This window comes from Octopus sinensis, linkage group LG1 (assembly GCF_006345805.1).
Source record: "Octopus sinensis linkage group LG1, ASM634580v1, whole genome shotgun sequence".
In the NCBI taxonomy this organism is placed as follows: Eukaryota; Metazoa; Mollusca; class Cephalopoda; order Octopoda; family Octopodidae; genus Octopus; species Octopus sinensis.
Window position 1 is genome coordinate 6,840,164 of NC_042997.1, and position 11,085 is coordinate 6,851,248.

General features: G+C 32.7%; 1 long non-coding RNA gene across 1 annotated transcript in view; it reads right to left on the bottom strand.

Annotated features, from left to right (window-relative positions):
- Positions 1-11,085, bottom strand: part of LOC118765769 — a 718,684-nt gene that overhangs the window by 707,173 nt on the left and 426 nt on the right. The window contains exon 1 of the long non-coding RNA XR_005001649.1: positions 10,422-11,085. This exon is cut by the window's right edge and continues 426 nt beyond it. This is a non-coding gene — a long non-coding RNA (uncharacterized LOC118765769). The remainder of the gene's footprint in view (positions 1-10,421) is intronic.

Below are 11,085 nucleotides of genomic sequence, written 5' to 3' on the forward strand. Positions count from 1 at the left end.
TATAAATATAAATAGAGACTCAATCATATATACATATTTAAACATTCACGCATATACACACACGCACAGACATAAATACATACAGATATACATACATTACACACGCGCACACAACAATATATATATGATAATATGTTCATACATACGCTCAAAACAACTTCACGGCTGTATATATTTATGGTATACATAAATTTGTATATATTTATAAGTGTATATGGTGTGGTTGCGTGGTAAGATACTTCCAACCCAATCACATGGTTCCGGGTTCAGTCCCACTACATGATACCTTCAGCGAGAGCCTACTATAGGCTCGGTGCGATTAAAGCCTTGTAAGAGGATTTTGCATACAGAAAATGAAGGGAATCGTTGCATATATAAATGTGTGTGTGTGGTTGTTTGCTTGTGTGTGTGTTTGCATCTATATTCGCCCCCCCCCCAATACTGTTTGGCACACGGTAATGTGTAGCTATATCCCCGTAAATTAACGGTTCGGCAAAAAATAATAGTAGAATGAGTACGATGCTTTAAAACATTAAGTACTGCGGTCAATTCATTATGTATATATACATATATACATACACACACACACACACACAACACATATATATATATATATATATATATATATATATATATATATATATATATATATATATGTATACATAATCAAACATATATACACGCATAGATATATATACGGGTGTGTGTGGTGAGTGCGTGTAATATTTCGTTTTATTGAAAGAAAATTCTACGAATTAATTTGACACGTGTTTACTTTGTAAAATTTTTCTTTTCCTCATTTCACAACAATCATCGGAGCCTTTAAATAGGTATTAATTGAATCAGTGTAACAAGCATTATGTTTCAAGTTATCTGTAACAGCATAATTGTGTCGTGTCTCCTGCTGTAACCGTAACATACATAACCACAGACACACACTCTCTTTCTCTCCCTCGCTTGCTCTCTATATCTCCACCCACCACAATATATATAAGTTTATGTACATAAGCACACCAACACACACACATATATATAATATATATATATATATATACATATATATATACCTGTATATATATATATATATATGTAAATATATATATATATACATATATATATATATATATACATATATATATATATATATTATACATAGTATATATATATATATATTATATATGTGTGTGGAGGCGCAATGGCCCAGTGGTTAGGGCAGCGAACTCGTGGTCATAGGATCGCGGTTTCGATTCCCAGACCGGGCGTTGTGAGTGTTTATTGAGAGAAAACACCTAAAGCTCCACGAGCCTCCGGTAGTACTCTTTCACCACAACATTCTCTCACTCTTACTTCTTGTTTCTGTTGTACCTGTATTTCAAGGGGCCGGCCTTGTCACTCTCTGTGTCACGCTGAATATCCCCGAGAACTACGTTAAGGGTACACGTGTCTGTGGAGTGCTCAGCCACTTACACGTTAATTTCACGAGCAGGCTGTTCCGTTGATTCGGATCAACCTCATCATCGTAACCGATGGAGTGCTTCCATCCATATATATATACATATATATATATATATATATATAATATATATAATATATATATATATCTAAATATATATACACATATATACATACGTAAATATAGCTGCATATATATATATATATATATATATATGCAGATATATTTATATGCTTGTCTTCACACAAAATATGTACACATCTTATTTATAATTTCTCATCTGTTTCTCGAGAAAAACGTGTTCCATGAGTTTGTGTTTTGAAGTCTTAAGAATATGTATTGCTCCACAAATTGCTGACATCGCGATTTCAAACATCTCTATGTCACATGGTATCAGGTGACACGTTCATTCGGCATGCAAGTACCAAATATTAGTCTACACGTGGCTGTTTATGTAATGTACAACATTATTAAATCGAATTTTACTGATCCGCTTTGATTCTGTCGGTGATTATGTATTACACCTTTTGAAGATGTATGCCATCTATCTCTTTGAAACCTCTACTTTTCCTCTTTTCTTTTCTTTTTCTTTGGCAGTAATTATATTGATCCATAAATACTTTCGTAAAACTATAGGTTATGATTTCGGCTACACGTCTCTTACATTTGAAAGCCGGTTTATTGAATGGAGTCAACTTATTAGTCTAGGGGCTTCAATTAATAGATTTGCTAGGCTTAGAATTACATATCTTTGTATGCATGTAATTCTCTGTAAGTCAAATTCACAGAATTTGAATTTAATTTTTAACGTGAGGCCTTCTGGTTTAAAACATTTGTTTTTATTCATCTGATCAACATTGTAAATCTAAAGCCTCTCAGCTAATGCATCGTTTAGCTTATATTTAAGGAATACACTTTACAAAATACTTCTCTTTTCAATATAGTGACCAATATTTGGAGTGATGTTATTGGTGTAGTTTAGTTTTATTCATAAATACATATTTATAAATACATATAAGTACTGATAAATTTATAAGTAAAATTTTGTTTTGCCTGATAATCGAACTTATGCATTTAGTTTGAATATTCAAAAGTATATCTATGAAAATCATAAACATTTTAATGTACAGATTGCATGAGAGTAAACTTTGTCGGGACGTTTTATGTTTAAATGAAGTTTAACAGAGCGTATAGTAATATTGCGTAGTTAACATCATTTCTTCGACGGCACAATGTTAATTAAAACAAACAGCTTAAAATAATCTAAAATTATTTCTGCAACTATACTTCATTTTCGTTACAATTCATGTGTCATCCGAGAGGCAAATGTCATGCAACAAGCGTTAAATTTGCAACTATTATTTTAACATAATTCTATCCTCCATTATATTTCATGCTTTTGATACATGCAATGAATTCATTCTAAGGTGAAAGAATTATAATTGGTATAATTGGTATTACTGTGTTTCATATAAAACATGTCATGTCACTGTTCGTAATTAATTTGAATTGCTGGTATCACTTAGGTATTTGTAACCTTGACCTTGCAGTAAAACTGCTTATATTTTGATTTTGGTTGCCAGTTTTAAGCGATTTTTGTTCCTATCATTATTCCTTGATTCTTTTATTTGTTTCAGTCATTTGACTGCGGCCATGCTGGAACACCGCCTTTGAACAAATCGACCCCCCAGGACTTATTCTTTGTAAGTCTAGTACTAATTCTATCGTTCCTTTTGCTCAACCACTAATTTACGGGGACGTAAATACAAGTGACAGTGGGTGGGGTGTGGAAAACACAGACACACAAACATATACATATATACGATGGGCTTCTTTCCGTTTCCGTCTAACAAATCCTCTCACAAGGCTTTGGTCGGTCCGAATCCATATTAGAAGACACCTGCCCAAGGTGCCACGCAGTGGGACTGAACCCGGAACAATGCGGTTGGTAAGCAAGCTGCTTACCAAACAGCCACTTCTTTGTCTATGTATAATAGTTACAAATGTATGGATATCTCGTATCCTCTAACTTCCCATGCTTAAGTGCTCTGTGAAACAAATTCATGTTGAATGACTTGGTAAAAATTCCGATATTCCATAGACTTTCCTTCCCATTTATTTAGGTCATCATTTCAGAATATAAACGCAGCTTTCTTTCTCTTTATCCTTCGTTCTTTTTCTTGCTTTTGGAAGCATTTCTCCAAGAATTCGGACATGAAACTCAGCAAATTATTTCCACTATGGCTGATACAATGGTGGATATAAGTTAAATACAAATATGAGACAAAAATGTCTACGTAAATGTTAACTCTTACGGTAAACAACCTACGTAAATCTAATATTTTATCTTTTGTTTCTGAAACTAAGCATTATTGTTACTGTAATTCTTAAAACACCAAAAATTAAACAATACAAGATTTCCAAAGTACACATTTATACTTACCGAGATCTTATGGATGAGAGAGTGCTCGACTTAATACTTAATAGAATGTACTTACTGTGATTCTTATTCTCACAAAAACAAAATAATTCTATTATTATTACCATCCTATAGACGCAGATGACAATCACAAAAATATATATTAAATTATTTCCGTTGTCAATAATCTCTTCACCAGAGAATTTTATCAACCCTTAACACGTAAAACTTTTCATTTGCCTTCATAATAAGAGTAGAAAATGCTATAATTGAATGACTTTTATAGGTGTATAACTAACACGTAGTGTATTAAACCCGCAGAGTTGGGATCATATCCGGCAGTGACAAGTGCATATCGTTTGGAACGTTTATAATAGAATATATTACAATGCTTAAATCATATTGTGCTTCTTAGAACGGCACAACGTATTTTACAAATATAGAGTATAGAAATAGTTTATAAAACCGCAACAAGTTCACTGCATCAATGCTTAAAAAGGACCAACGATAAGGAATGGAATCTTGCAAGATGTATATTCATAAGAGAAATATAATTTAAAACATTTTTCGATGTTTTCATCCTTATGTCAATCGCTGCAAATCTTTACAGCGAAGTCGCTGAAATGTTTTTTTTTTTTTTTTAGTATTAACAACGTTCATTGTTTCATAACTTGAATGGCATTATATCAATATCATCATGTTTGTGCGACTGATTGACAAAACTAACATATTGTTACATGTTAGATCAAGGCGGTCATCTGACAAAACTGTTACCGCGCCGGTTAAATTGCTTCGCATTATATTGTGAGTGCAAATTTCGCACGGGTCAGCTTTACCATTCATCCTTTCGGGGTCAATAAAATAAGTAATTGCTGAGCACTAGAGAAGATGGGATCAACAAAACTCTCCTGCGTATTCTTGAAGGCCTTGCCCTTATAGCAGAAATCATCATCATCTTTATTGTTATTGTTGTTGTTGTTACAATCTATACTCCCCAGGAATATAGAGCATGGCATGCTTTAGTCGTGATTGCAGGTAATATTCTTCATTTAGTTCCCTCGGTAACTTGTTTCTTGCGATATATTGATGTTTCTTCTTTTTGTAATATGATAAAGATTATATTTTGGTGGGATTCATTTTGTAAAGTATAGGTTTTGGGAGTTGACTTGATTCCTATTATTGGGCGCCTATTGGTATAGAGCCGGTACTCCAAGAGCACAATGTTCCCTTTAAGGTAAAATTATGAATTCATAATACCTACAGCAGGATGTGGGTTGTTCGTATTTCAGGTGTTTTTCTCTTCTTCTTTTGACAATGTATAATTATCTCTAATGAATGATATGTCAAAAATATCTTGTCTCATAGCTTTATTCTGTTATTCATTACTACTTTCACTCATTAGGCGCATGCGTGGTTGTGTGCTAAGAAACTTACTTCCCAAACACATAGTTCAGTCCCACTACGTGGATCTTGGGCAGGTGTTGGACCTCGGGCCAACCTAAGTCTTGTGAGTGGATTTGTTAAACAGAAACTGAAAGAATCCCGTCGTATATATATATATATATATATAATATATATATATATATATATATATGTATATGTATATTGTATTATATATATGTAGTATATATATATTATATATATATATATATATATATATATATATATATGATATATATATATATATATGTATGATATATATATATATATATATATACACATATATATACATATACATATATATATATATATATACATATATATGCCACACACCACGCACACAATGTATCTATGTATGTGTACCTTTATGTCAGTGTTTTCCCCCCACCCATCATCGCTTGACAACCGATGTTGCTGTGTTTATGTCTCCGAAAGATAGTGGTTTGAAAAAGTAGACCGACAGAATTAATTCTACGCTTACAAAGAATAAGTCCTGAGGATGATTTCTTCGACTAAAGGTGATACCCCAGCATGGCCGCAGTGAAATGACTGGAAGGTGTAAAAGAATGAATATTAAATTGCAATAATGAAGAGACACCGCTTTCAAGGCTACACTGAAATATATCGACCACAATACTTAAACACTGGTTCTTTTCACAAACGACTAGTTTACGGAGACTAAGAGAAAAAAATAGTTGTCGTGTGGTGATGTGGGATAAACACAAACCCAAATACACACAGACATACACACACACATTTATGTAATGCATACACACATACATGCATACGTATATATATATATATATACATATATATATCTATATATACATATATATATATACATACATGTATATATATATACATATATATATATACACACATGTATATATATATATATATATATTTGTATATATATATATATATATATATATATATCTATATATATATATATATATATATATATTATATATATGATATATATTATATATATATATATATATATATATATATATATATATATATATATATATATATATATGTATATATATATATATATATATACGAATAAGGCGGCGAGCTGGCAGAAGTGTTAGTATGCTGGGCTAAATGCTTAGCGGTATTTCGGTCTATTTTCAAATACTGCCGAGGTCGACTTTGCCTTTGATGCATTCGGGGTCAATAAATTAAATACCAGATACGCACTGGAGTCGATGTAAACATCTGGTTCCCTCCGTGTAGAAATTATTATTATTATTATTATTATTATTATATATCATCATCATCATAATTATTATTATTATTATTATTATTATTATTATTATTATTATTATTATTATTATTATTATTATCATTATTATTGTTATTATTAAGTCGACGAGCTGGCAGAATTATTTGCACGCCTGGCTAAATGCTTAGCGGCATTTGGTCCCTTTTCACGTTGTGAGTTCAAATGTCACCGAGGTCGACTTTGCCTTCCATCTTTCTTGGGATGATAAAATATGTATCTGCGGAACACTGGGGTCGATCTAATCGACTTAGCCCTACCTCGAACTTGCTCACCCTTGTGCCAAATTTTGAAACCATTACTACTACTACTACTACTACTACTACTACTACTACTACTACTACTACTACTATTTTTGTGGTCAGTAGATGCGAGCAACAGAGCTCGTAATTGTGCGCCAAATTGGAGTTTGTACAATTAATTTGTTGGAAATGAATATTTAATTTTTCGTTTATGTTTTTGTTTTTGTTTTTTTACTAACTAATTTGAAACGCTTGTACGTTGAGCTGGAAAAAGACAGTTTGTCGTTGAATAATGTTCTTATACTTTTCTTTTTTTTTCTTTTTTTTTTGTAAACAAGTGTTTTCCGGAAATTTAGTGCACATAATTTTGGAGGAGCAAAACAAAATACTTACATTAAATTTAGAATCAATCAATACGTTCCCAAAATTATGCAATTATTGTAAACTAGAGTGAAAATAAAAAGAAAAAAAAGGGGTGTTCAGAAATAAAAGGTAACCGTTGAACAAGCAGAACTAGTAGTGAACATATATATTTACTTTTTTAATATATACGTATGAAAAAGTCCTAGCTTTCATAAATTTATAAACAAAACTATGACATCGCTTTGCGGGATGCTAGACAAGGAACGGATCCCAGAAAGAAAGCGTGTAAATGTGAGAGAGGTGTGACACAAAAACCTGAGAGTTCTTACTCCCAACGGCAGAGTGGAAAATGACCTACCTCTGTTTTATGAAGAAAGGTTTATTCTTTTATATACAAACCACTTGGTGTATTACACAAAGGCTTGTCTATTATATAATTCGCAGTATACTTGATGGTATGGGTTAGGACATAGATATGTATGTGTAGTTATTATGCTTCAGGACGTTTTTATATGCATGAGATCTTCGGGTTTTAAACACCTGTTTACAGAGAGTTTTCACAAAAAAAAATAGAAAACGAAAGAAAAGCTGTGCAGAAGAGACTCTGGTATTGACGTTGACCATTGTCTTGCCGTCATCTTTGAAATGGTTGTGTCTGAGGCTCTAACAGATTGTGTCTGAGCATGACATACAACATGCACTAACATGTGTTCGGTTGGATTCTACATGAAAAATCAATTTTTGATAAGCTCCGAAAATGCTAAGGCTGGCTCGTGCTGTACACGAATGGGGAATCAAATCGGAAAAGAATCAGAGCGGGGACCCAGAGCAGAAGGTTCAGCTGTTACAAGAATAACACTAGGAGATAATTGAACTGTATTTGCTTAGAGTAGGAGAAGCGCTAGAGTAAAGAACACATAAGAAAATAAATAACAAAGGTAGAAACATCAACGGCTCTCTAGTTATTGTCCGCCCTAGAGCACCACAATTTGCAGTTGATAAAATAGATGGATAAATCTATACCAGTTCTCAAGCACCGAAAACGAACAATAGCAAACGGAACCGAGCAAACTTGGAGCCCAACACGCAGCACGGAGCTGACCGAAAAACATCTGCATTATTACCACCCTATTATGTCGAGGAGCAAGGAATAAGTTGTAGACAGTTTGAAAGCTATCGAAGATATCAGAAAAATAGTGCCCTAAACAAGTACAAATAAGAATGAGCCCAGTCCGAAGACAAGTAAAATTTGCAAAGAAAACATAAGGCCCAAAGGAATCCCCCCAAATTCTAAGAGAAAAACAATGACCCAATCTATTAAATGCTCGACTGGAAGGAAACGAAATCAGAATAGAAATGCAACACCACATTGCCTATAAATTCTAGCCAAGTGGCAAACTGGCAGATGATGAAAATGTCGAACAAAATACCTTCCGGTACTGCATCCGTCACTTTAAGTCCTGATTTTAAATCAGCCGTAGTGAGCCTCGCCTTTCAGTTTTTTCGAAGAAGCGATAAAATAAAGTACCATTTCAACATCGGTGCCTGTTGAATCAATAATGCCCTACACTCAAAATTTTCGACCTTCTTAATTTAAAAACTATTAATTGTTCACCCCTACGACGATTTTGTAAATCATTCCAGGCTTAATTATTTTTGTGAGCTTCCGCTATTCCGATTATCACATATTTTCACGTAGTCCCACACATATTGACCTATACTGTCCCAGACTTTGTCGTCAAACTTTGGTGGTTAAGTAATAAATCATTAATATTATAAATAATATTAATGGCCCCCAACAAAATCCCAACCATGGTTCTGTTTGTTCACATAGCTCGTTTTTTTTTGTTCTTTTTATTGCTTAGCTGTATCAGCAAAGACAGGACCATAGATGTGTCACGGAAATGTTTACTCCGAAAACAATCAACAGAATTTTATTCCTAATTTCTAATTCTTCTTTTAACATTTGAGTTGACCTGGGAGAGCTCAGTTATAATCATAATAGATGTGCCAAGAGAAATTGTGCTTCTCTATCTTGTGTGTACGTTGCTGCTGCCGTTGTTTAAACCTATTAAACCTTAAATCAGGTAGACCCATCGTCTTATTGACCACCGATCTTTTTTGATTTTTAAGAATTAAAAATAATGTCGTGAACTATACCTCGCTCAGATTTAAATAATAATCTCCTATTGTTCAATGTGCACTAAATTTTCAAAGCATCATGAGGGCTTTGGGATGTACATAGCTGGTATTTCTAGCAGACTCTACCTATAAACTTGTTACGTGAGCGTGTGTGCTCGCGATATTGGGTATGTCTGTGTGTTGGTATGTGTCTTGCTAGAATAGAGAGTAAACGAATGTGAAAATTGTTTGTGTAAATTCATGTTTAAAACAGCAATTTAAAGAGAAAGAGAGACTGTTTCAAGAGCGAGCGAGAGAGAGAGAATAAGAAAGACAGGATGTGTGACTGATTGACAGAGAGGGGAGGAGCGAAAGAAAGAAAGTTATAGAAGGACAGATGCAGACTTAGAAGGAGAAATTGAGGAACATCGGAAACTGGATGAGATTGTATTGTTTATAAAACATTAGTTTTCCACTTTGGCACGTAGCCAAGAATTTTCCGGTGAAGGTGCATATCTAATATATGTGCATATGCATATGTATATATGTATATATATGTGTATATATATATATATATATATATATATATATATATATATATATATAGTGTGTGTGGTGTGTGTGTGTGTGTGTGTGTGTGTGTGTGTGGTGTGCGTGTGTATATGTATATGTATATATATGTATGTGTGTATATAATGCACATATGTATATGCATAATTCAACGGTGTATTGCAGGTATATATTTTATCGAGACTCGTATCATAAGTTGAAGATCGACTGCTGATGGGATATGAATCTATAAACGTACACTAAGGAAACGGATGCTGCTGGCAATTTGGTCCGTTATTTTGTATTAGAGTGTCTGTCACTGTTTGAAAACACACTGCTTAGAATTCTTTCACTTCAACATTAAGATAAATTGAAATCAAAAGGATGTAAAGAAATGCAATATATAGAACAAAGATTGTGAGACCTACATCTATAAGGGCATCGGTTGTTTGTAGGATTATATCCAGTAGAATGCGACCCCATTTGTTAAAAAGTATTATGAAATCGGAGAGATATTACGTTATAAGATAAATGCATTAAAAACTTTACCTTTGTCTTGTAACTTCACTGCATTAAAATTTCACTTCGGCCAGGTAGAATATCCAGATTGATAATTTTTGTTCCTTCAACCTTTTTTTGTTTTGTATTTTAATATTATTACTATATTTAATATTATTATAAATTTTATTTTCATTTAACCATAATTTTGCATTAAGGCTGCGTTATAAAAATGTGTGCGTGTGTGTATATGCATACATATGCGTATGTATATAACTATGTAAGTATATTTTTTATCTATGTATGCATATATGTATATAAAATCTAAGTATATGCCATATACACACGCACACACACACACTAGTAATAATAGAGATTGTCAATGAGTACAGCTGGTTTTAAAGCTTTCTTTTTATGAAGTATATTTCTTATTATTTTACAATTTCTTTTCTAAATAAAGGTGTGCTATGTTTGTCATATGTTACATGCGTGTATATAAGCACTCATATGACCCTATGTGTAAATATTTAAACGTATGCCGATGTATATGTATATCTGCTAGTATACGACTTCATATATTATTTACTGTAGTTATATATGAATTTATTTATATATATATATATATAAATAACCATGTATGTACTTGCATATTTGGGTATGCATGTGCGTGCGAATATATTTATCTAAATATTCATTGATATGTGACTAATATTAT